The following is a 27,993-nucleotide window of genomic DNA, read 5'->3' as shown; positions in this document are numbered from 1 at the left end:
TTACCACCCCAAAATACATAAATGCATTTTGAAATTTTCAAATATACTGAAAAATTGCAGTCATATATATCGTATGCACTTAAGCTATGAATCAAATGCAAAAGTAAACACGCATTGTTATGCATTATTGTTTGTTGGTATATGAGAAATACACATGAAATGGCTCTTAATATGGCTATACAGAAAAAAAGTCGAAACCATTTCATCACATAAAATATATTGTGAACATACCAGTGGGCAGCTAAAGTCTATATAAAGTCTATAAAGAATCTAAAAAAATAGAAATCTTAGTTCTCTAGGAATAGTTTCTTACTTTAAGCAGAAGATCAGTGTCCCGGGAAAAAATATATAGAAGAATATTTTAGGGGCTTGCTGAAAAAAGTTGCTGTCCGTGAACTGGATTGTAATTGTTCATGTGACTTTATTATTAAAGTTGAAGGCCGAATTCAGGGAACGCCGCGTGCGAGTTTACTCAAAAGTCTCTATTTCTGTTCCGGAGAGAACATCATATCATTCAGGCTTTCGAAAAAACTGTCAACAGCTTCATGGGAAAGTTCCACTAAGTCGGAAATAGGGGTAACCATGCATTCGTGCGCATGATTGTCTCCATTGACATTCTGATTTGCATTGCTGACAGAAGGTCGTACCTGTTCGATGCTGCTTTCATCTTGAACTTCACTACTCTTCAATCGCAGTGGTGAAGATTCCAGGAATGCCGTCATCAGAATTGGCGGCCTTTGAGGGCAGCACAGTGCGTGAACCTTGGTAGGAACCAACAGTGTATCTGCATCCACTGGCGCATCCGATTGTAGCGTCAGACAGGTGTCTAACACGCATTCTTCTCCGCATAGCAGACACCTTAGTACAGGTAAAACACACCTTTGCCACATTGGTCGAAATGATAGAAACCAAGTCATGTTTAGGTCTCTAAGCCGGGAGAGTCCCAGGATTTTTGATATCCGGTCCCGGTATCCAATGGCTAGGATCGTATCTTCCATTGTCGTGAGATTTTGTTCTGTGACATGGGTTGCCATAACGAAAAATAAGGACCAGGAATAGGATTCCTGCAATTAGTCCTAGGATCAGGGGAAGTCCGCCAAAAATCGAATGGACGAAGTCTGGAAAAATACCCAGTATGGCTTTGAATGGTGTTAATGCCATCGAAAATACTGTCTTAAATACCTTTGAGACCCCTGTGGTATCAGAAATATTTAAGATTTCGCTCAGGATTTCCGCGAAATGTACGGGGGAATTGGTTGATAATAATGTATGTATCTCTGCAGTCGTCCTTGCGACTTGTAGATCATACGTTTCTTTAGATGACGTGAGCCTTGTAGGCGTCTGAAGAAGCACTGTTTTCATTCTGCTTAAAGTGTCTATTCGAATAGAAGTAATTTTCAGACCGGGCCATGCCCTTGCCTCCCTGTCTGGAAAGGAGCTGGGGAACAAAGAACGTCCACAGCACTTGACCTTCGCCGTCGTAGTGACGAGATAAGGAGTCCCGGGCATAAGACTACAGCATCTGCGGTCTACAATAAGAATGTAACTCCCATTATAGAGTCTTTGAAAGAATGGTTCTATTTCAGTTGCAGGTGCGCCTTGCTGGTGACATGAAAGGTTGTATGAATTCCCTTCACAGGCTCCGTGCAAACTAATACCGTTACACAGAAGCGTGCCGCTCAGTGACATAGCACAATTGTTGCCACTAAGAAACACTTTCTGTCCTTTGTTACTGACACATGCATGTGAATAGGGCAGGTTCCAAGTTGTTTTAAGGTACCCTTTTCCCAATTTCTCGTACATGCCAGCCTGTATATATTTTTGGCAGTATTGAAACCTGAAGGTTGAGATTGGAATATTTATGATTCCGTGTATTATCCATTCACTGACAGGTCGTTCTGACATTGTCATTGGTAATCTTTCTAGTTTTTCAATGCTCAAGATTGTATAATCAGCACCCTTCTGCGCCATACCGATTCGTCTATCAGTAAGGTTAAAGATTTGGAATAGTGACGTTGTGTTGATTAAACGCCAAGGCACATAGCCTGAACGCAGATTTTGTAACGTCCAACCAAGCTGTACAATAGAACGCAATTGTGACTGACCATGTTGTAATAATAGTAAGTCTTGCGATAATATATCGATTGCTGAAGACACAATGCTGTCCAATGAAAAAATTCTGGAGGACAGAGTCATTAACCCATTGTCCACTACAGAAAGTGATTTTTCCAAATTAATACGGTCAATTTCCCGTATTCTTTCTGCTGTCTCAATTTGAGTAACCTTCCAGGCCTCATTGTATGCTGCATATACAGAGGCTGCTATGAAACGCTTATGACGCTGTTTGCGTGGTCCCAGTATGAAATCACGCAAGTCAGCACCATCAGTAAGTAAAGTTAGGTGTTGCTTAATTTCAGGCAGTGTGGAATACTGTAGCCATTGGAGGCATAATTTGCCCACACTGTAGGTTGTTATTATCCCTGGGTGATGTCTTTGAGGATATCTAGGGTCTGGCCTGGTCATTTTGAAACCCTGTGTTTTATTCAGGAATCTATCTTGACAGTTATTTGTATCTGTGGGCCAGATCAACCATTGTTTCCAATCAGGATGTGTTCTGTTTTGGTTAAGTATATGGTTTATGTCTATTTCTTCATCTGTATCAGAGTTATTGCTAAACATTGTTGGCTTTGGAATAGACAGGTTATTTAAATCTTTGATTTTTGCTAGGCCAAGACAGGTCGTTTGTTGGACGGTGTCATTTAAAAATATCATTTGTTCTGGGATCATGCAGGCTCTAAACAAAGCTTCTAAACCCTGTACTTGCCATTCTTTTGTACCCCAAACACTTTTCAAATCAACATGTTTGTCCCAATAATCAAATCCAAAAGTATTCATTTTTTCAAAGAAAGAATCTGAATATATCAATTTTGTGTTGGTTATCATGGTTTTCATCCCTGTCTTGTTTGACAATTTGTAATAAAATGTTTCAGCATTAGTTATGTTAAAACCTGAAAAATATGAATATTTGTCATATACGGTTCTAGAGCTCCCTTTTGGAGGTGTAGCACAATGTTCCCATTGATTATAACTTAAAACATTTCTAGGTTGTGCAGATTTATGCAAGAAATGGTTACCATAGTGGTTATAGCAATACATACTATCATAATTTGTAGAACCCTGCAAATAATCATGTTTTGTAAATTTAGCAGACATTACTAAGTCAGACATCATATTGTTAATACTTTCAAAGTCCCAATCATCAGCAAATGAGTTTGGTTTTGCAAAGTCACTCAAAGAGATCTTGATTTGGTGTGGATATTTCAGGATCTCGACCGGACCATAAATTTCATAGTCAGTGTTGTCCCAGGCTACCCCACCAGGTATTGGAATTGCTGTGAAGTTGGCTGAAGAAAGTTCTGAAGAAAGTTCTCGTTTCTCGACGTGTGAAGATGTGTGTGGTTTGAGGACCAAGTTGATGTTCTGACTTGCTGTGTCCATTTTAGCATATTTTCCCTCAATGAAGCGTCCCAAGGTAAATACCATGATGAGCCAAAGTATGAGGATAAATGCACCAAAACCCACCCAAAATTCAATCCATGGAGAAATCAGATATGTTTCTTTTAGTTGTTTCAAAAGCTCCTTTGCTTTGTCTTTAAAGGATTTTGATGATGGCTGTGTCTTTTGTTCGCTGAAGCCTTCAGAGGAATCATCGAAGTTGATGAAGTAACCGGATGCAGTTCTGTCAATTGTTCCAATTGGTTCAGGATTTTTGTTTCTTGCATTTTCACTTGGTACTTCTGTATAGATTGGTGTGTCTCTACTAAAGGTCTTTATTTGGGTTTTCAGAGGTCTAAGTTCTATTGCATTGTTGCATAGTCCTTGTTGTTCTTCTGTAGGCGTTTCGAATGTGATGAGCCTCTTTGTTAGGACCTCTGTACTGGTAGCAAACCTTGGTGTTCTGCTACTTATTGGGAGTCCACTTGGCCTACTGTTTGTTATCGGCAACATGTTGTGGTTTTACCAGGTCGATGGATACAACTCGGTTCTCCTTTTTTCCAGCAAGTGGCGGTAGTACAACTGATCTTGTCCCGTTGACAGACAAGACAGGAACTGCTTTTCTGTAAGAAGGCCCAAATTCCTTCTTTACCGCGATCTTTTCCCTGACTAGATCCCCGACTTTTGGAATCCAGACAGGTCTTGCTGGGACAGGTGGTGAATCTTCAGTGGTTGTTGGCTGTTGTTTCAACTGTATGTTGCTCAGGTCTTTTCTGGTTTTGTTTAAGTCCTGCAAAATAGCCAAACGGTCTTTGACATCAAAGCTTTTTTCTGTTACCACTGAAGTCTGACTATCAAGGTCAGAGATCAACATCCTAGTTCCGAATAATAATTCGTACGGACTGAATCCCTTCAGAGAATTTCTTGGCAAGTTATTTAGACTACGTTGGACACTTATTAGATGTTTGACCCACCCAGCTCCCGAACCTAATATCCTTTCTATTATAGATTGCTTTCTGTCTTGGTTTTTTCTTTACACCATCCCATACCCTCAGGAAGGAAGTGAGAAGATTCCCGCTGGGCTGTGCTCATTTGGCCATTCCTTCCCCCCCCAGGCTGGATTGCCTGAGAAAAAGAAAAATTGGTCGAACGTAGCATGCTCTTAGCGTATATGCCATTTAGACTCGCAAATCTTGTATAACAGTCCGGACGTCAGCCGAGTGCTGTGGATCTACATTATAAGTGGAACTAGCCTGTGTATGTTAATCGCAAGCCATTCTTTTTGCTGGTAATATTATCTGCCTTGATACGACGAGGTATTAAACTGCTTCTCTCCCCACTGCGATCTCTGTTACAGTTTGGGCAGTTTTTTACAAACATGGTGTAGTGCAGGCTCATGCCTGGCCACCAGTACCGTGATTGTAATTCTTCCAGAGAATCTTTTAATTTAAGGTGTCTGTGACCCTCGCCCATGTGTGCGTCTGCGATTAACAAGTTTCTCCTGTCCATGTTTGGAATCACTCTATCCCCCACTCCAGGGATTCGAGCAAAAGGGAAGGAGTTTGCATCGATTATGTATGTATAATTGAGTGGATAGTTGATCGGTAACGCTGAGCAGTCGCCTTTTGATGACGTTTTCACCGCCAGCAATGTTTCGCCGTCAATGTATTTTAATGTACGCTTTTTTCGATCTACGGGAGCCGATTTAGTGGCTGCCGCTGCGGCTGTCTCAGCCAATGAATTCCCCACAACGTGAACGCCATCACGTTGATGACTCAGTGAGTGAGTCACGTGAGTCTTTGGTAGTTCTTTCTTCAAAAGAGCTACTTGTTCCCAGAGAAGTCTCTGCTTTATTGGTGCACCTGTGTCATCTTTGTAACCGTTCTGAATCCATGTCTGCAAATCCTTGTTATATGCTTTGACGCAGAAATATGAATCTGACACTATAAGTGTCGGGAATTCGCGATCCGCATTATCTAGCGCCATTTTCAAAGCTAATATTTCAGTTTGTAGTTCTGAATTAGTTTCTACTGAGTGTGATTTTGTTAATAGAGGTCTTAGTTTACCTCCGTGCCACACTTCTTTTGTAATCTCACATGTGGGATTGTATGCATGTTCTCCCCAAACGGAGGGTTGAGCATGTCCGTCTGTATAGATTACACAGGCGTAATGTCGTAGAGGCAGAATGTCGATTGGCAGAGGATACGTCTTTTCATATTTTAGATTTTTTAATTCTTCTAGTTCTGGATCAAAGAAGTAGTATACTTTGTCCGTTGTGATTGAATTTACCCATTGCAACCAATCTGGATCCAATGTTGTTGTTGGTAAATTACACGGTGTTGTTAATGCCTCGAAGGCTGATTCAGCTGTTCTGACTGTGATATGTCTACCATCAGCTATGTCTTTCTCTCTAGCTATTGCGGTTTGAACTGCTTGAACCATTTTTCCTTTGTTGCTGAATCTCTGTTCAGCTTTTGTGTACAAATGTGATTTGAATGCAATTGGTACCTTTTCTCCCTCATTAGAGGTCAGGTATGTGTATCCGCATTTCCCTGGGATGACTCGGATCACAAGGTTGCGTGTATTATCACGGGTTTCTAATTTTGTTTTAATTAGCATGTCTGTTTGTAAGGATCTCAAAATTTCTGTGTGTGTTTGAGTCCAACTGGATCTTTTAAAGTCTGGTTTAATTAGATCGTAAAGGGGCTTGACCCTTTCTGCGTAATTAGCAATGTAAGTTCTTCCGAAATTTAGGAAGCCTAGAATTGACTGTAGGTTTTTTAGTGTTTTAGGAGCTTGGATTACGGCACATTTCTCTAGGAAATTGTCTGCCAGGCTTTTGCCTTCACTTGATAACTCATATCCTAAGAATAGGACCGTCAGATGGGCAATTCTGGACTTTTTGAAGTTGAATTTGTAACCCTCTGCAGCGAAACCAAGTATTATGGTGTTCACTCTTTTCAAGTGAGTTTCCAAGTCATCATCTGTTAAGTAAATGTCATCGACATAAGATAATGCTTCATCATCATATTGTTGTAGTAATTCTGTTACTCTCGCTGAGAATACCCCCGGGCTATTCTTGTACCCCTGGGCTAACCGACAGAATTGTTTTTGAGTGCCATTTACTGAGAATGCAGTTAAATATCTGCTCTCTGGTGCTATGTTTTGACAAAAGAATCCGTTGGAGATGTCCAAGGTTGTTTTGTATTTTTTGCGCACTATGTTATTCATTAGTGCAGCACTGTGTGAGTTTTGTACTGCAAAAGTTTTGAAACATGTGTTAAGGTGTCGGTAATCCAAAACTAGACGGTACGAATTGTCTGGTTTGGAGACCGGAAACAAAGGATTGTTCATTTGTGAGGTGCAAGTTTCAATCACCCCTTGGTATTCTAGCTGATCTAGTATTTCATTTACTTGTTTTTTAGCTTCTTGCTTAATTGGGTACTGCCTTTGTGCAGTTGGTTGTGATTTTAACTGGACTTTGTGAGGAGGAGAATCCTCATCCCATCCTACATGATTTTTATATAAAGCAGGTGCTAAGGCCACTGCCCACTTTCTAGCAAGTGTGTATTTTTTATGAATCGGTATTTGATTCGAGAAGGCAGGCATAATTACTTCTTCGCCATGAGGGCACTCCCTGACAAACTCCGGTGGCCAGTCTTTTTCAGCTAGAAGGATGTCATAGCCTTTGGATAGGTTATCCCAAAATAGTCCCCTTATTTTCCTAGTCTTATCTCCCTCTATAAGTAATGTTATCTCGTATATTTTGTGGGGCTTGCTAACTCTGGTATCTGCAGTTTCCACTTGAAGGTATTCATTCGTGTCCACTGTCTCCAGATGATTCATAAGGACTTTGCGAGCTATGCTCACCTCTGCTGCGCTGTCTAGCATTGTCTGAGCCCACTCTCCGTTTTTCAATTGTGTCCTCAGTATTCTCGGCATTGTTAACTACCTTGATACTGGCTACCTTCTTTTTTGGAAATTGTGATTTCTTTTTCAGTTGAGCAGGTTCCTTGTCTTTGGACTTGGCGTGCTCTTCTGATCGTCCTCTTCTTTCCGATTTCTGCGAGGAATTCTGAAAAGATTGAGAGGGACGTGTATCAATGTCTTGATATCTATCAGGTTTTTTAATATTATCCCTATTTCTAAGGTTATATCTATTCCCAGAGGGTTCACTCTGAGGTGACCTTTGTCTCGGGTTTGGAGATTTCTCTCTTCGCCTAGGAGACCTTCCTCTGGACTGGAATTTCTTTTCTTTTGGATTGGATTGTTTCTTTCCATCCCAGTTCTTTTTTGGTGAATTATTATTATTAAAAAATGTTTTTTCTGGACTTGTAGTCAGTTGCGGTTTTACCGGTATTCCACCTAGACTATCTCTGCCTAGTTCTTCATAGGATTTTTCTATGATTCTGGCAATTTCAGCTGGTTGGTCTGCTATATCTGTCTCTTTTAACCTCTGGCGGATCGCCACGTTTGCTGCTTCACCTTTTATGTTGGCTAGTAATATAGCCGAGACCTGCTTGAAGTCTTTCAGTAATTTCATACCAAGAGTTAAAGCAGGTTCTGGACCGTATTCATCTTGAATTTGTTTTAGCACATCTGGTATCACCGAAATGGATGGGACACCGTGCGTTTTTGTGTAGATGGAAGCAAAGACTGTACCCCAAGTGTCACAGTCCTCAATGTGTGGTGCGATTCCCATTGGGAGACATATAGTCAGAATACTGTGTTTTTCTAGCGGGGTGGTGTCAGGAAACACCGCCTCTATTTGGGTGATTTTCTGTGCCAACCAGAATGGTATCTGTTCCCGTTTAGCTGGAACCTTACCTAGGCAGGATTGGATGTTCTGTGGTGTAATTTTATTTGTGTTCCCCTGGTGAGAGGTCAGCTGTGGTAGTTTAATCGCTGGCTGAATTGTAGAAGTCCGCATTACATACTGAACTAATTGTCTGTGAATTTTTAGTAGTTGTTTTAGCTGTATTAATAGCTCTGGTGCAGGCATCTCGTCGATGTCTGGATGTGGTGTGTATCCGGCTAAGACCGGCCACGTTGCTCCTGGTCTTCCTAAAGGACCGAGCCTTGTAATGTGATTATTATGTTTTAGGGCGCCATCAAATAAGAGCAAATGCTCTTGGAATTTGAGTGGTACTTCCACCTCCTCGAAAGGAGTGTACGTTTCTGGAGGAACCTCTATTTTGTAATAGTGGAAGTACTTTGTTACAGCATTTGCTGCTGGAAAATGTATCCATGTATAGTATACCTCTGTCTGCCGATATTCGTGTGCCTCGATTACGAATATGACTGTGCCACCTCTAGGTGTCAGTCCATTTTCTATAAGTTTTAAGGTTATAGATCTCCTTTTGGCGACCGGAATGAGTATTATATCCGCGTCCGCATCTAGTGCAGCATTATCAGCTGCTGCTATTTCAGCCGCTAATCTAACTGCTTCTCTTTCTCCATCACTGTCTCCCATTTTACAGACAGGATGGTATTATGTTTATTTGCAGATCAGGTTTCTTTATGGAAACAGAGATTAGGTGCACAATATTTTGGAACTGTTTTATCCTTCAACGTTGACTATACCAAGAACCATACATAGGAGTTCCCTCCTGCGAGGTTTTGGAGGATTTTATAACCTTTCACCCACTCCAGACGTCTTTGGAGTATTTGGGAAAAGGGGTCTGAGTGAGAAAGCACGACTGAGTTACTCTAAATGTCTTACGTTAGTTTTATCGCCCTTTCCAAACACGTTGGGCGCCATGTAGTGTAGTTCCTATTTTCCCAATAGGCTCTGCGCATTGGAATAGTACCTACAGCAGTAAAGGCCTAGGCCAGACGTTAACTAGGTCTACTACTGTCGATACTAGACTTAATTTTTGGGTTTGCCAGCTAAGCTCAGAGTTCGCTAGAAACTTTCTCGAATGTTCAAGGAAGGATTAACTCCCCTGATTAGACAAGAAGGGATTTAGTTTCTGACAACCATAGAACATGACAACTTTGCTCTCCCCTAATCAAGAGTCAATCTCAAGAGTCGTGTGAGCACAAGGCAATTATTTTACTCAGTCAGTACGTGCATTCTTAGTCTCATCAGAATGTAGAGAAAAGGAAGAGACGGGCGTGTTCAATAAAAAGATGTTATTTATTGATCAGTCTCTTTTCTCGTACAAGAGAAATGGATCGATATTATTGCGATACTTATAGTTAAGTAAAGTGCATACATTAGAAGCAATAGTATAAAATAATACTGTAAAAACATTGATATGGTTTCTGAGCCATATGATGTTTAAAATGATTAAAATATATTTACATACACATATACATTTGACTAAACGTGCTCAACTGGTTTTCTAAATACGCCTACCCCGTGTACCTGACCTAAGTCTAATGCGTGGGCGGGAATAGAAAGTTACAGTTTAAGTTAAGTTTGTTTTTGCCAAGTGAATAACTAAAGAATTCTCTAGGAGGGGTTATTCAGTTCTGTACCTGGAATTTAGGATGAATGAGGAATGGTATCTCTTTCTCTGCTCTCGATATTCCAGGCTGCCTGCGAGGGCTACCCGGAAGCGCCGGTGCTGGGTCTCTCGGCTTGAGATAGCAGCGCGTCTCTCAGCGCGTCAGGAAGGCGGGGCTGCTGCCTGCGGGGTCTGCTTCTGCTCTCGGCTTCGGCAAGTATGGCTGCTCCGTCTTGTCACCACGCGTGTGTTTTGCATAGGGCAAGATCGGCAATATTTATACCTTAAAGGTGCCGGGATTGACGTAAGGATGGACATAGGTACGTCAATAAAGATGTCATACGACTTGCTCGTTAGCACATTCTTTACTAAAGTTCTCTGTGAAATCAAAACAATGGCCGCACGGATTATCCAGGTTGTCATAGGTTTGATTTGTTATGAGAACGTCGTATGCCTTATCAGGGGCTGGAGGAATGTCGCTTGTCTAATTAGATCTCAAGCGTTATGACCTAATCAGATAACACGTTCCTGTGCCGTAGTGTGACTGCGTCAGATAACGGTATCTGCATCATGGGGAATTTCTTGCCTCATGGGCTGACTGTTAGTTAACTAGCTAGGTAGTTTAACCAGAATAGGGTCAGGAATAGGGGGATCGATTCAGAATCTATAGAAATACACGACAATAGCTATTATAAATCACTGGAGATATTCTAGGGCACTCTAAAATCTTCTGAATGAGCGGATCGATGTATAGAGCGAATAGTATGGGGGAGCAAGGACAACCCTGCCGTGTCCCTCTACTTATCTTAAACTTATCTGATTTTTCTCCCATCGCCGTAATTGTCGCTTCTGGGTCTAGATACATAGCTTTGATAGCCCTAACTATATTTGGACCAAAACCCCTCCCGGCCAAAATGCTCCAGAGGAATCTCCACTCCACCCGATCAAAAGCTTTTTCTGCTTCGAGCAGGATCATGGCCATCCCTCCCCCCACGGCTTCCTGGGCATCAAACAGAGTTATTGCTCTAGATGTATGATCTGTCGTACCACGCCCAGGAACAAAACCATGTTGCCATGGAGAGACAAGATCGCCTATGATCCTGCCCAACCTCTTCGCCCAGATCCTTGAATATAGCTTGGTATAGGCATTTATTAAGGCTATAGGTCGATATGACCCCGGATTCTCTGCTGGCTTGCCTTTCTTATGAAAGACTATAATGTTAGTTTCCTTCCATGAATCGGGGACCACCCCAGAGTGCAGTATCCCATTAAAAAATCTACTAAAAGAGGAGCGATCTCTTTTTCAATAGCTTTGTAAACCTCCGAGGGGAGACCATCCGGACCAGATGCTTTCCCTGGCGCTAATTCTCGCAGGGCAGATAAGACTTCCTCAGACGTAATATCTTTATCAATGCTTTTCTTGTTGTATCGTCCAAACACGGTCCTCTGTCAATACATGTATCCTCCTGATCATTATTAAAAGGATCCTTCTCATATAATTTCTGATAGTATTTTTTAAATACCACTAGGATATCTTTTATCTCTGTATATATTATCCCTTCCTCTTCTATACATGGAATCGCATTCTTTGTTTTTTTCCTGTCTAATCCGGAGTGCAAGTGCTCTACCCGCTTGCTCCCCCGTTTCATACCTCTTTGCCCTTGATGCTTGGTACTCTCCTATTGCTTTCTGTGTAACCTCCTTCTGCAGTGCCGCTTTTACTGCCACCAGAACTCCCTGACTAGCCTCGGTATTACTACCAGAAGCAATATCCTTTATATGTTGTTCTTCCACCTCGACTAGTTTGACCATTAGTCTCTCTACTTCGCTTCTATCTTCCTTTCTAAGTCTGGCAGCACAACTGATTGTTTCTCCTCTTAGAGTAGCTTTGAAAGCCTCCCAGACCCCATTTCGCGATGTGCTATATCTATTAGCCGCAAAAAATTCGCCAGCCCATTTATTCAAATGATCCACGGATCTGCTGTCTGCTGATGGGCTGCATGGCTCTATAGAAAATGGTGGCTCTCCTACATCTACTCTACCTGTTTGCTTATCTCCTTTTGCTACTACACAAATCCACGATCCGTAACAAAATATCTCCAGCCCAGAGTGTACCATACAGGTATCATGAAGGACTTCCTGGGAGCTTCCCCTCCTCGATCCCCCCAAGATGCTTGGTCTCCACTTCTGCTGCGCTGGCACAGCACTGCTGGTATTGATACCTCTGCTGTAGCCACTGTAAAACTGCCTACTCACACCTCCCAATTTACGGCATGCCCGGCTTTGACGGGATCGAGACACAGCCCGTTCAGGCATAATGGGACCAGGCAAAATTATACACCTTGGGGTAGCTATACAAGTCCAGGAGGATGCTCATATTTGCAGAGCTGTGCACAGCATGCACATTTTCATTGGTGCCATTCCTCTCACAAGCTGCCTTCCGAGGTCTTTTAAACAACACTGGGGAGTCCATGACACTGAACACACTAGTGACTTGGCTCACCACACACTGTTGACCTGGAGCCCTTAAACACACCAGATCACCAATATGCACAGGGCGGTGCATGAGGATGGTAGACCGGTGCTGTTGACTCTCCAGCCCTGTCGGAGCCAGGACCTGAAAATCAACCGGTCCGATCAGGACTGGTCTAAAATCCTGAACTTTCTTTCCAAGATCACACCCGAAGATTCTACAATTTAACTACATACACCGCACATACCTGACTGTGCCACAGTTGTACAGACTGTTCCCCACTGTCTCTCACAGATGTCCTAGATGTGGCTCTGACCACACTGACTTCATCCATATGACCTGCTGTGCCCTGTGCTGCAGCCCTAATGGAGTGAGGTTTGTGCATACATTACACACATCACAGGCAAACATCACATCAACCTCCCGAAGACATGCTTACTAGTATTGATGCTGCCCCCCTGGATGGGTAAGGACGGACACAAGCTTATCAACCTGGTGCTCGTCCTTGTGTGCCAGGTGATAATGATGAACTGGAAGGTGGCCACCTCTCCATCGTCTCTCCCTGGGTGCTTGAGCTCAGACATTGGGCACAGGCAGAGGATGACATAGCCAGACGAATGCTATTCAAGGGGAGAAAGTCCTAGAGATCAATGAATAGGACACTATACTACTGGCGCTGGAATCAGGTTCCGATTTATGACCACCATAAACTGGACGAACACCATTTAATACTAACATGACATGGAAGAGTCACGGGGTCGCCCTCGTGTTCCCTGCTCCTGTGGCTCCTGCCTCACCCTCTTTGTCCAATCTTCCCTCATGGTTAATACAATCTATTAAGATTCTCCCCGGTGACCCAGTCACCCCCAACAATGGCAATGTGTACACTCCCTAAGGATTCATTGCAAGCATCTTCAGGAATCATGCCCACAGGAGGTCGCCCTGACCACAACGTTATTAACTTTTAATAATTCTGTTCATCCCTGGCCCGCCCCACATATCCTATGTATTCTTTTTGTCATATATGCAAATATTTTTTTTAAGTGCTGTTAGAAATGGGGTCTCTAATTGGCAATGGTTTGCACCTTTGTCCAAGTAGGGACCCTTCTACCTAGATAGGATAAGGGGGATACACTACTGAAATAACCCCTGCTCACCCCCTTGGTAGCTTGGCATGAGTTATCTCAGAGGCAATGTGCCTCTGACACAAGTGATACGAGCTAAACTGTTGCTTACAATAAATTACGGGAGCGAAGTACTGAGAGGTAGAGATGCCAAGATACTGGACAACACAGTTACAGCTGCGTATAGTATTATTTTTAGCTTGCCTTAACAAACCTCACCGGCTCAAATTAGGCTCGAGTTTGGCATCCAGAAACAGCTCCTGGTAAGACAGGGTGCATACATAACTGTTTGGGGAAAACGTGCAAAACCAAACAAGGAACCTTAAATTACTTTTATGGAAGGAATAAGCACAACAACCAGCCTCACCAGCCGCGAAGTACCTTAAAAAGAGCCTGTTGAATCTTGGCTTACATCAGCTTTGGAACACTCCCACAAGCCATATTACTCTTAAAAGATTGGTCAGGAAAACAATTAAACATCTCTCATGGGTTGAAGACAGGGCATCACTTGCAAAAAGATCACACAGCTGGATGATCCTGAACACGTATTCTACACAGACACCGCAGAGCTACCTTGATTTGGGCTACTCAAAAATAGTTACAATGAAAGTTTTAAATTACAGGCTGGGTCTGTTACCCTGTATTTTGCACCTTCCACACTGGTTAAAGGATAAGGTGGGCTCCCTCTGTCGCTTATGTGGAACGGTGCCGGAGGACATGCCGCATTTGCTGTGTTTCTGTGATAAATTGTTAGAAGAACGAAAGAATCTGCTAAAATACAATTTTAACCGACGAGGAATTCGCTCACGAAGACAGACAGTCCTTGCTTGCTTCGCACCCCTTGATCCTCAGCTGAAATTGTAGTCTTGTGAGGTTCATGAAAGCAGTGGAAAAGAAAACGGCAAAACTTGACTCTTAACCATCATTCAGATATTCTTCGCATCCCATGATTCCCAGCTGAACCATAGTCTTGTGAAGTTCATGAAGGTAGTCGAAAAGAAAATGTTAAGACTGGTTTCGTAATTGTTTTTTAGATACATTTTGTACCCCCACGATCCTCCGCTGAACGGTAGTCTTGTGAAGTTCATGAAGGCAAAGCAAAAGAAACAGTCAAAACTTGATTCCAAATTATCTTTTAAATAATTTTATGACAGAACTTGAATGATTTAACTGGAAAGGAAAAATTGTGTGGGGTGATAAATTGTTCGTTTGTATATAGATGGAATTTAAAGGTTGTAGTGATATATTGTGTTTACATGTAGATGTGAATTTTAAAGCTTGTATTGCAATGGTTTTAATTAACTATGCAAATAAACTATTACTTACTTATGTATGGTAATAATTCAAAATAGCTTAGACTGAAAAAAAGACAGTTCTTTTTCACCAACAAAACGGTTTCACGCATACTTAATGATATTATTTATACATTATGGGCACACCAAATGAATGCCTGTCTAAATGTCTAAATGCACTTGGAGCCTCTCCTAAATAAACCATTATTAGGCCATCAGTTTAATCCATACAGATAGAAGTGAGGAGGTCTGTGCTTACTGCGTGCGTTTTTCAGATTCAGGGGTACTTCAATTTTAAAATTGCCCTATTTCTTTCTGCAGTTTTACGTTTATAATTTTTGCTCACAGGTCTGTGCAGCCTGTAGCTGGAAACACATAATCTCCTTTTAAAGCTTTCATTGCATCACTGTCTTTGTTTAGATAAAAAGAGATCGGAAACTAGATTAACTTTTCCAGTATCTTTTGGAAACTGAACCAGATGTTTTCTTAAAAGGGATTTTGTTAGGCATTTTAGAAACACTAAAGGACAGAATACATTCTCTGTCAAAAAATTGTTCTGACGTGGAAGAGTGTGGTAATACTCACATGGATCCGTTTTAGCAGATATTGAAGACTAAGTTGGTACTGTAGGGGTACTGTCAGTTATTTTAAAAATAGAGCAACGCGTGTCCTATAAAATAAAGTTCATCGCAAATCCCGCCATGAATGGAAATGTTTTGAATTGCTGATGTTTCGTTTTTGCAACTTTTACATTCAAGTTTTCTTCCGAGAAGAAAAGAGATAGGATGTGTTTCTGCTGTTAGAGGTTTTCATCCACTATGACTTTCTTTCAGTGCTACGATCAGATGACCTAACTTTTTAACTTCTCACGACTTACCTTTTTTACTGCCTTGCTGTTCAAATATGTTGGTTTTGCACATGAGTTGGTTCATTTGTCATTTTTTTGCAATCCTAATAAGTGCAAATGGCAGCGTGAAATGTACCTGTGCAGGTACAAAGTTGCCCAGAAGAACGCAAGGTGATGTAGGTTCAGGGCAAGCTATGTGATCTGGCACCGTATTTAATGTTCCTAGCTCCAGGAATATGTAAAACAAAAAAGTCTTAAATTGTACATAATTCATTCGACAAGAAAGCAGGTTTGTCAGACCCTATCAGGAGGCCAGGAGACAGGCAGGGACTACTGGGCCACAACGTGGGGTTGGAGGCCTTTTACCTCTGCTGGCCAGGGACACGCCCTATTATGGCTCTGCAAATTAAGCCAAATACAACCCTTTCCGCACTTGACACTCAGTGGTAGCATAGGTGGGTAGTCACTGGCTTCTCAGGGAGGTAAGTGTGGGGGTTACTTAGGCTCGAAAATCAATACCACAGTACAGCCCAGTAAAATCCATCTCCAGCCCAGCACTTCCCTTTTTGAAAAATACGAGCACTTTTATTACACAAAATAACATAGAATGTCACTACACATTCATATATGCATGGATTCCTGGTGGAAGGCTTGGTGCTTTTAGTGGTCAACTGATTAGACCGTCACCTGGCCCTAGTGTCTCCCACTCTTGGGTACCCAACCTCATAGCAAGGGCTCAGTGTCCAACAGGTAAACTGGGGGTGCAGCTTGTGCTTCTGCTCCTATCTATCTAGGCAAGCACACAGTCTCCCGTGCTTAGGCTTGATCAGTTTTCCCCAAAATTCAGGTGTGCAGCTCTGGGCCACTCCGCCCTCTCAGTCTCTCACTAGTCCGTGGTCGCAGTGCGGGGCCACGTTTGATTTTCCCATGGTAGCTGGATCTTCACCAGCAGTGACAGTAGCCTGTGGCAGTACACGGCAGTCCAGGAGAGGTGTGAGGCAGAATTCACTCCTCCTGTGGCAGCGGGATGAGGAGCCTTCTGTCAGCAAGTGACAGTCCTCGTCGGGCAGCCCAGTAGCTAGCCACATGTCTTGCATCATAATGGCAAAAGTGGAGGCTTTGACAGTGGCCCTCTTCTGGGTAGCAACTGCAGATCTCAGCATGCTCCATCCCTCCAGTGAGTATTAGGTGATTCTTCTTGGCCACCAGCAGGAGCCTATCCCAGTTTTAGTTGGACCAACCACATGGGTACACCACTCCAGGGGCCTGATGACTCTGATAAGGAAAAGTCACAACTATCGCACTGGACACCCCAGTGGCATCGCAATTCCCTTGGTGCTCTTGCTTCACACTTCTCTGTCAGACGGACTCTATACCAGTGTTAATTACAGCAACCCCTTTCAAGATTGGCTCCACTTGCAAGGTAGGCCCATCCTTCTGTCACTTACAGGCAGGATATATTGGCATCAATGGACAGTCAGTAATCCCTAAACCAGATCGGACTTCAGGCAATATTCCCACACCTCTAGGAAGTTCGCTGTCAGTAAGAAACGGGAAACATCCTTTACAACGCAACTTTTACCACGCAGTGCCTTTACAACGCAGGTTTTACAACGAAAACCATTACAACGCATTGCTCTGGGGGGCGCTCTAGGATAGGGAATAGATTTAATTTACTATCCAACACCTTCCCTAGTGTCCACGGGGACTGGAGTTGGAATAGTAAATTAAACTATTCCCTATCCAGCACCCCAAAGCGCTATGCGTTGTAATGGTATGCGTTGTAAAAACCGCGTTGTAAAAGCATGCGTGGTAAAAGCATGCGTTGTAACGTCATACATCCGTAAGAAACGCACCCCTGGCTGCTTTGCAGTCCCTGATTACTCTACGGGGTATTCCCTCCTCGGTAGAAGAGACCACAAGAACGAACAGAGATCAGGAAGAGAAACAAGGATTTGTGGCCTTTCAAAGGACTCCTTTCCCTTTCAACACATACTGCAGGCCTCACGCTGTACCCCCGCCATCCATCAAATCACCATATAGCAGCTACAATCAAAGTCATTTCCAGAGCCTTGTGACAGGAAGGGTCCAAGCACCTCTGAGGAAAGCCTGCCTCCACTTTCCTCATCATAGTGTCTGATGCTTCCTCCACCATCTAGGATATGTCAGGATTTGGAGAAAAGCAACCTCTCCGCCATCTTCTTCTCTATTCCAGACAGTGGACTTCCAAAATGGAACCACCAGGCTTATAACAATTCTTCTTGTCACACTACCTTTCTAACACACATGCACACGCACTGAATGGCACACTACAGCCTTTAGCATATAGCACATGCACATTGCACAGGATGTTGCATTAAGGATTCCAGGTACATCGCAAGCATCAGAAATTTAGATGAATAGATCAGTAGATGCACGTTGATATCTCACAGGTTAAATACCTAAAATTATAATTCACTACCACAGTATCCTGCCACCACTGCACTTCACACATGATTCTGCACCAGGTCCAGAACCTAGCCTTGTCATCAGACCAGGCCTAAGACAATGCATGCAGACAGAATTAGTGTGTAGCATGAAAACTAAAAAAACAGGATCACAAGCATGCAGTTCTAGCACACAGAGCAGGGGGCACGACTGTACCTCATTTTTTTTTGTTTGAATATATTTTATTGGTTTCACAATACGTATTCGTTATACACTCCAATGTGTCAAACAATAAACAGTACAAGCCAACATAGCAAACCAGTGTCGCAATCAGTAATTATGTTGATACCTCTCCGAACATCAGTCACTTGGTGCACCTTATAAGTTGTAACAAAGAAATAAAGGGAGGGGGAATAAAAGAAGAGGAAGCTCAGCATTCCCAGAGTGATTAGTGTGAATGTAGGTGCATCTCCTCTGTACAGTACAGTGGGTATATTGCTGGAAGGAGCTGTGCAGCAGAGGTGACGTGCTCTCGATGGTTTGGTTCGCTTATGTAGAAACAGCGTGTGCCGTGAAAGCCATAGTAGAAGCAGTTGCTGTGTCAGTGAGCTGCGAGGGCGGCATGTGGCCTTTGGTCTATTTATTGCAGCAGGGTTGTGTCATATAGTCTCGTCTAGAAAGGTAGTGTGACAAGAAGAATTGTTATAAGCCTGGTGGTCCATTTTGGAAGTCCTCAGTCGTTTCTAGGGCTCGCCCGTAGGGATGTGTTATCTCTAGTGGCCTTACGTGTATATGTTGTGCTCAGGGCAAAGCCCAGGAGAGAGGTGATATATTCAAAACGGTATATTTCAAACTGTCTAACAAACGTGTCTGCTGGTGAAGCCACTTCGACACCTAAAATTAACGACCCACTATATATGGGGGAAAAATACAACCAGAAAAAAAAGAATAAAATAACGAAAATAGGAACTGAAAAAGTAGAGGTCGAAAAGGAAAAAGGGGGACAAATGGTGAAAGAAAAGACGAGCAGTGGGGGGGGGGTCCCTGTAGCGGCGTATGTCCCAGGTGGCATGAGCCTGTTAATGTCGGGGTGGAGGCGCATGCAGGGGCCCGTCACAGCCGCGGTCCCCCAGTCGCAGGGGCACGACTGCACATCATGCAGGAACATTCCAGTCCCAACAAGGATACATCTAGTAACTATATTAGCTGATTATTGGCAGCAACCATTAGAACTCTAAAAACTATCATCTATAAATGAAATTTCGGGTCCGTAAATATCTGCTACTTGCCGTACAAGACACAGTGCTGATGTGTCCAGACTGTCCTGACAACTACAGAACTTTATAAAAGCATACTCTTTATTTGGAATAGTGGCAATGAGGCCTATAATTCGGATACTAAATGCAATTAAAACACCTGTCAGACTTTTTCCCCAATCCTTGAATTCGCAGGAATTGAGAATATCAATACAAAGAGGAAAATATAGTCTTCCCTTCAAACCAGGAAACTTCTAGGTCTGCCATGGAAGGTTCGCCTCTCAGGCCTCTTTGCTGTGAGAAATTCCATCCACCCCAAAGGAAGTGGTGTAAAAGCTGAGACTAGATACAGTATAAAGAAGTTGACATAGTGGCATCAAAAAAGGACTAACCATTCTGGATTGTTTTAAAACAAACAACACTTTATCCCTGCCTTAAAATTATATACACATATAAGCACACAAAAAATTGAACCAAGCAAGAGCAAATAGAGCATACAAATATTACAAATGAAATACAAGTAGAAATATTCGTCATCCATGTTACCCTCAATGTATAATGCTCGAGATTGTCAGTTTATTGCAAATGCCGTGCCGTTCCTAATTTTGGGAAAAGTAGCAGGTTCCAGAAAAACACCTGAAATGGTACTTCATAACTTATTGTTATCAATTACTAGCTAGTCTATTTATTTACCAATATTAACCATAGACATACAATATGACGACTACAACTTATTAACTAAGATAAATCAACATGTTTATAGTAAAATCTATACTCTCTAGGTTTGAGGGGGTGGGGCAGGCAGCCGAACAGCATAGCTGCCTGGTGGCCACAGTCCACAACCTGTGAGCAAATATACTGGTGTTTAATGCTTGCACCTCACTACACCTGTGTTATATGGATCAGACCCTGGTGCAGAAAGAGCCCTTGAGTGAACTGGAAACTGCGCATCTCTGCTGTGGAAAATCTGGCAGCCGCTGAAGGGATGAAAATTACTAGAGCATTCCACAATATTGGAGGCCAAGCAGCAATAGGAATTGATGGTGAACTGGAGGCCTCCTGCACTCATCCTGCCATGTAGGGTGATGCGGTTGTCCAAAGCAGTGCTATGAAGATGCCCCATCAGAACCTGATAGAGAGTATTCTTTAAGTGGGCATTTTGATTTGGGCTGGTGCTGCCCAAGTGCTAGTGATAGTTGGACGGTATAGCGTAACTCTAGGTCAGTAGCACCTGCTGATTGCAGAGGCGGCTCAGTGCTCCTGAATATAGAGGTTTGAAGCAGCGGCTACTCCGCTAAGGCAGAGGAGCGTCGCCCCACTGCTCTGTGAGCAGTAGCTAAAGGAAAACTAAAATGATAATAACCAATGTTATTATTATTTTAGTTTTCCGTTTCCTGGTGCCGGGCGGGGCTGACAGACCAGGGGCCAGGGGGAGGAGTGGATTACCCACTCCAAGTGCACATGAATGTTTGGCCGGCCGTCTTGGGCCGGCCAAACCGTCATGTGCACTTCGCATGTTCTCCACCCAGGCTGCATTACAGCCTGGGTGGAGAACTTGCCCAGGCTCCCATTCCCCCTCTGAGGGCCGAACCACGGCGCTCAGACCAATCACAAAGTTGCATTGCAGCATTGTGATTGGCTAGGGGAGTCAGGAGCCTGGGTGCTTCCTGATTCGTGCTTCCTACTGTGGAGGAACCGACGAGGAGCAAGAGGTGGCGGCCGGCCAACCTGAAGGTAAGTGTTTAAAACATTTTTTTTGTTCATTTACCACCTATGCTCCATCACCCCTGTTAAATTGTGGCCACCACTGGCGGTTTTAAACTGAGGCACACTTACACCTCTGTCTGATGGAACCATCAAATGAAGGAGAAGATATATGTGCAAACCTTTTTGAGATGAAAGAGAGTCTCACAAACTATGGCAATACGTATGGACTAGTGGTAGGTATAACTCTCATAATTCATTGTAGCATAATCATGCTGAATTACCTAAGAATTCCATGAGATTACATGGATTTCGGCAAGAAGAGTAAATTTGTTTTCAGTTCTAAGCACAAAAATGGACCCTCACCTCCAAAATGGACGTGAGAATGCATTTTGTTCTAACACATAGCTAGCTCTAATTGCAACAGACCATGAATAGCGAGTGTGAGCAGCCACTGGCACTCACTAAATGTGCCCTTGGAGTAGGATTTTCCTACAAATTACTCTTAATTAAGTGAGCAGGAGTAATCACATAATTATCGGTATTCCAGCACCAAAGAGCAAGGCTTAATTTCCTAAATTACTCTAATTACAATGACATAAACGAAATGCTGAAACCCAAGCAGGATCATTGGGGTTGTACTAAATATTGGCAACAGATGAACTGCCTGGGTCGAAACCTTCAATGACTGAATTGATGCACTGGAATAAGCAAATTACATTAAGATAATTAAGTATCTAAAGAATTTAGAAGTTGAAGGAGTAAGAGAAGCGATAAAGAATACACCACAAGGTGATGAAGTGACGTACGTCAAATCAAAGAAGAGTTAAACATCAAGTTCAATCCAAAGGTACATTTTCAGTAAGGAAAGGCAAAAAGCTGGTGAAACGATGGATAGTTTGTAGAAATACTTGATTCGCTCATCAAGCATTGCAAGTTCAACGAGTTTAATGATGAAGAGGCCATGCGTCTCAGCAGAAGAGATGGTTGTGTCTCCAATTCCCTCAGATGATGAATGCTGAAAGAGACACTCAGCTTGCAGCGAGTGCTCATGGCTGCCAGAGTGAAAGAAAGAGCTGACAGACAAGCAGTTAACATGGAGGCTGGAACAACCTACATCATTCAGCACTGAGTGTGAAAATTACGTTGAAATGCAAGACAGAAGGCCATAAAGTAATGTCTCCAAAGAAAAAGAAGTTGTGTTTTTGATGTGGCTTTCCCTACCCACATTAAGGTAAATGTTCCACCAGTGGACATATATGCAAAGATCAAGTGCGTCATGTCAAGAAAACAAAATGGAGGAAAGATCAAGTACTTCACGTCGGAAAAACTAAATGGATGCCAAAACGTCCCAGACGCGATGCTCTATGCGTGCCCACAAGGCCAAGCGACCACATCAGTTGAGGCAAGTAAAAACTGAACAACATCCATTGTCATCAAATTCCTTGTATAAAAGTTTGTCGTTGTCAATCGACAGTGAGGTAGATGGGTGTGCACTGTCAATGTTGACTGCTGGATGAAGTGCACATGTATGATTAGCTTCATGCAAGGAAGAAGGTGAATCAAAACTATGTTGACAAGTACAAAATTCATTTGTACACTATCTCAAGATCATACTGAAAGTGAATGGGTGCTCCATACTTATTTATTTATTTATTAAGTGTTTTATAGTGCGCGAACCTGACCTGTTAGGGTATCAGAGAGCTTTACAAGGTTCATAGAGTTGAACAAATAGGCTTAGAGACACAGAGTATACAAACGGTAGGAGAGTGGCAGGGGTGCAGGGTACATAGGGGATCGGGCGACACGTATGTACGGTTTACATTTGCAAATACTCAAGACAAGGCCCCCCCATTCCTGGTTGAGTGAATAGGTAGTCCGAGGGAAAGGCGATAGTCATAAGTTAATCAGGGTCTCTGTGGTGGTTGAAGGCAGAAATTAGACGAGGAATTTACCCATGAGGAAAGTCTTGGCATCCTTTTTGAAGCGTGCCAGAGAATGGATTCTTCTGATGGCAGGTGGTAGTGTTGTATGGCGTTTTAGGATCCGAGCGAACTTTCCAGATTCATGCCCTTATATAGGTACAATTCACATTGCCCTAATATAGGCATAGAAATCATACCCTTATTTAGACATAGCCCATGCAGTCCAAATACAGGCATGGCTACTTCCACCCGTACCAAAATGTCACAACGATTTCTTGGAAAATCGGCTTAAGCAGTCAGGGACCTCCCTTTGCTTGAAAATTGATTTGTCCAAGAACTCATGTACTTTACAAAGAACTACTATTCTCTTGGGGTTCTTTACTGACGTTATTATGTCCGACTTTACGTCAAACTAGGCACCTTCAAGGTATAAATATGCCTTCACTTGCTCTAGCAAGATACAGTGGTTTGGAGCAGTCGACTATCTACTTGTCCAACGCAGCTCGCTATGATGGAGCGAGTTTCAGAAATGCATTCATTTCAGCTCGTGAAGTTATACTTCCATAAATAATTAAAAATATTAATGATGATGTGTGTTGTGTGTTTACTAAATCAACCTAGAATAAAGTTGCATTCACGAATATACGGGATTAATATTATGTGCTCTATGTTGCAGCAAGTACGTTTTAAAAATAATTTACTAACCTTGTTTGTTTGTCTATTGTCTTATTAATCGCGGCTGTTTAAATAATGGCATGTGCCTATTTTTTTTTGTATGCTTCTGTCTATGTGGTGTCTTTTTATATTATACAGGTATGCGGAGAATCCTGCTGGACTAAATGAAGAATGGTAGATACAAATGCTGCTTTATTTGTTTGCTTCTGCTAGGTAATATAGACTAATGGGTTAATTATTAGCAATGGTGGGTGGGTAACAGAACGAACTATATTTCTTGCATTAATTATTCTTTTATGTTTGTTTATATACTAGTTAACGTGAAAGCGTTTTTGAGGCCTAGTGCATTCGTGATTGAGAAAAATTCTGCTCGGAGAAAGCAAGAGTCCAAATGTGGTCGAATTCCCTGCCAAAACTGTTGACGTGATGAAAAATGACAAAAAACACAGTTGATGGACAGAATGTAGAACAATGTCATACATTCACCCTAGTACAAGGATCTGGGCCTAAATCCATCGTTTTTTTGCACTCCACACCACCCTGGGTTAGACACTGGCTATATGCAAATCAGCTCTGACCCTGTGCCTCATGGGAACAGTCCAGTCCGAACTACCAAGCCATGTCTTTCCCAGACCGGAATCAAGCATCCAAGGGCCGGTTTCTGGCTATCAGCCTTCATCAGCCTGGATAGCTTGACTCCAGTGGTGTGGAGAGCCTGGGACTCACGTCTGAGCATACCCAGCACACTCGGGGTGAAAATTGCAAAAAACACAGTTGATGGACATGAAAATGAAACGTGATGAGCTGACTGTTCTTTAGTCAGGCAAGGCCAAGGCCAGGAATCGGCAGAGGAGAATGACAAGTCGAGGAAGTTATGAACCCTGTTATTATAATGTTGCAAACTGGAGGAAGCCTCGCAATTCGAAAAGCAAACGGACAATGGACTCTAAGAAAGAGACGGAACTAAGGTTCAGAAAAATGCAATGACATGATGGCCTGTCACTTGACAGCCAATCGGACTCCGACTTGAGCAGAAAAATATAAGTTTTTCTTAGATTAGTTCAGTGTAGGAAGGTATAAAAACTCTTCCCCCGGGGAAGAGGCCGCTGCTTCTTGCTGACCTCTAGATGGGTGTGTCGTGCTGATGAACTTCTCTTGGAGCACGTAAGAGACCCTAAAGACTTTTACCCTTTAATTCTTTTATATAGCAAGTGTAGCCAGGAACTTAGAATTTCAATAATGCCAAACTACTATTTTCTATTTGAATTATCCTTTTAAATTTTACTTGAAACTGTCATTACCTTTTGCAAAGACTTTAATAAAAATGCTTTAATAAAAGATTCTAATGCACTTTCTAAATATTAGTTAATAAAAACATTCTTTGAAAATCAAGCTGGCCTTGTTTTTTCATGAGTTTAGGTTACTAATAGCAGATCTTTTCGCCACAGTGGCTTAATTAATTGTAGGGTTTGTTAAGGTGTGATGAATTTGTTACTTCAGTTGTATATAAATGTATATATTTTGTGAATAGGTTAATTAGGTCACATGATTCAGTTGGTCAAAATATGTCATGTTAGTTTATGGGCTTATGAATAAATTTTGGTGAGTATTGTGAAGTTGGGTAGCGTTGCTTATGACATATTTCCTATAGGCCGCTGGATCAATTTCCTGGTAGCAGAGATATGGTTGCTATGGTAACCAACATGCTATATGGTAGTTACATAGGATCGATGTCTAATATATGTTGAGTTCGTTCACTTGTGTTTCATGTAGTCGAAAGGTTTTTTCCTGCAGTGTGAAAAATCCTAGTTGTACCGGTACAGAGTGGTGTAACAAGAGTGAAGTTACACAGTGCATTTGGTCTGTTTCAGAATAGTGGTATTATTTTATATCACGAGTGTTGTGGTCGTACAACACGTGTTAGGGATCTAGGTATGCTAGATTGAATGCATGTATAGTGAGGATTATCTATAAAATTTTAGCTTTGAGTATAGGGACAGAGAGCCCGTTCTAAAACTCACTGTGAAAAGAGTAATAGAATATATTCGAGCTTGTGTGAAGGGTAAGATAACATCGTTTATTTTGCTGGCGGTTCTGGATTTCTGTGGCTGGTTAAAGTCCTGCCAGGATTTTCGCGTGTGTGTAGTTAGGGTAATTTTCCGTTTGGAAGTGCGTAAATGATTCTGTAATTCCGTTCGAGTCAAACTTTGAATTGCTACTCTATGTGCATTCAGAGGGAAGCGAGTTCGGTATTACCTCTTTGAAGGGTAGAGTAAAAGTTTACTTTATCGGCGAATGTATATTCTGTGAGAGTAGCGTCGTCTATTCCACACAAAAGAATTCTTGTATGCCTGTAAAAACTGTCACTTTATTTTAGAGAAACAGATAAATGGTTTGTTCTTTTGTCGTTATTAATTGAGTTTTCGTTGAAAAAGTGTTCTTAAAATGGCGCTGTGAAAAGTTTTTGTAAAGGAGGGGTGAGCGCTGGGAGTGAGACGCGAGAAACCGCAGCGGCTGTGTACGTCACACATCTGCGCTGTGATTGGGTAACATACGTCACAGCTTGTACTCTGATTGGCTCACGTGACTTTGACGAGCTAGACGCTGATTGGCTTTTGCGGAAAGCTCTGTTCTTATTGGTTGAGCAAGGTGGTGACGTAGCTTGAACCTCATTGGTCTGTTGGTGTGTTTCGCGCACGGATTGGCTGGGTTTGCGGAACATACAGGAAGTGTTTACGAACATTTCAATTAAGCGAATTTGATTTAAAAATTAGTTATTTTTACAAGAAAGTAGAGAAAAAGCTTACGATGTTTCAAAAATTTTAAATTTTTATTTCACCCGATAAGAAAATTGAAACGCGAGGTGGAAAATTACTTCATAAATACAAAACACCTGCAGCGTATATGGAAGGTGAATATGGTTATCATACCTGCTTATGGTTCGATGTTTGGAAATATTACACTAAAGATGACGGAGTTTTAGCTTGGCCAGAAGATGGTTCATTTAACATGAGGATTTTGAGAAATTTAAGGGAAAAAATGACAGCTCTTGTTTCAAAGCCTAGACCAACAAAATTTGAAGCATTAGTTGAATGGGAGGATGAGATGTTTCAACTTCAGAAGGAAGCAAATGGCTTAATTAGACCTCCTAAAACATCGATTTACAAACGAGAAACACATGAGGATAGGATGCGGGTGTGGAGACAGGCAGACATGTGTGAGGGTCTTTATGTAATAAGAGAAATGGTTTCTGGCACGCCAGGTGAAAAGAATACTCAAAAGAAAAATAATGCTGTTGTAGAAAGTGAATCGGAAGATGCAGTTTTAGAAGAAATTTATACCACAATTAAAAAGCAGACCCCAATAAAACCAGCTTGTTCATGGTCCACTCCGATGGTTTCTCCAGGGACCACACCGAGTGCACCTCCTTTAAATGAAGAATCACCCAGATTGTACCCGAATAATTCTGAATCTTTTGAAACTCCTTCTAGTGTCTATGATGAGAGTAGAAATTTTTCTGACACCCCAATGAGAAGAGAAGCTCCTAGAAATTCAATGGGAACTGGGAGATATGCGGAAGTTGCAAATGCATCAGATTATATACGATAAAAAGAGGAATTAATTCGGCAGTTATCAAAGGGCATGGAAGCAGTGACAGTTCCAGTAACGATTGGTCCTGTCCAGCCTGTTTTTGATAAAGGAGAAATTAAACAACCAGGTTTGACAATTCCATTAAATGCAGAAATTCAGAAAGTAGCTTAAAATTTTTATTTGGATTTAAATGAAATACATCGTGAGAAAACAAAAATGCCTGATTTAACTTTTAATCAAGGTTCTTTAAACGGAACACCAATGGGTGCAGAATCTGATGCTGAAACTTCAGAAAAAACAGAGTCCACTTCTAAACTTGATGTGGCAAAACTAAAAGCAGATTTAGAGGAGTTAATAATTGGCACAATTGGTCCTGACAGTTTGAAGTATTATCGAGATGATGAACTCCTGTTCATTAGCAAAAGCATTCAATGGAAAACAAAAAATAAATATGATCAGTTGGAAGAATTAGCTGCAGAGTTGGATTTTGATTTGAGTAAACAGAAAAATTTTGGAAAACATTACAGATTAGATTTTACTGAGAAGGACATTGGGAACTTCAATACAATGGGAAGAATCATGCACATAAAAGAGCTGATTGTGTACATCAAAAGGTTAGGTGATCTGAGCAAATGGAGAGTGAAATGGACCAAAAAGAAGGAAAACGAAAGGTTAGAAAAACTATCTAGACAGCTTCCAATGAGGGAAATTGCTGGTGGTGGATATGTTCAT

This window comes from Lissotriton helveticus, chromosome 1_1 (assembly GCF_964261635.1).
Source record: "Lissotriton helveticus chromosome 1_1, aLisHel1.1, whole genome shotgun sequence".
Taxonomy (NCBI): Eukaryota; Metazoa; Chordata; class Amphibia; order Caudata; family Salamandridae; genus Lissotriton; species Lissotriton helveticus.
Note: the sequence above shows the minus strand (reverse complement) of the source record.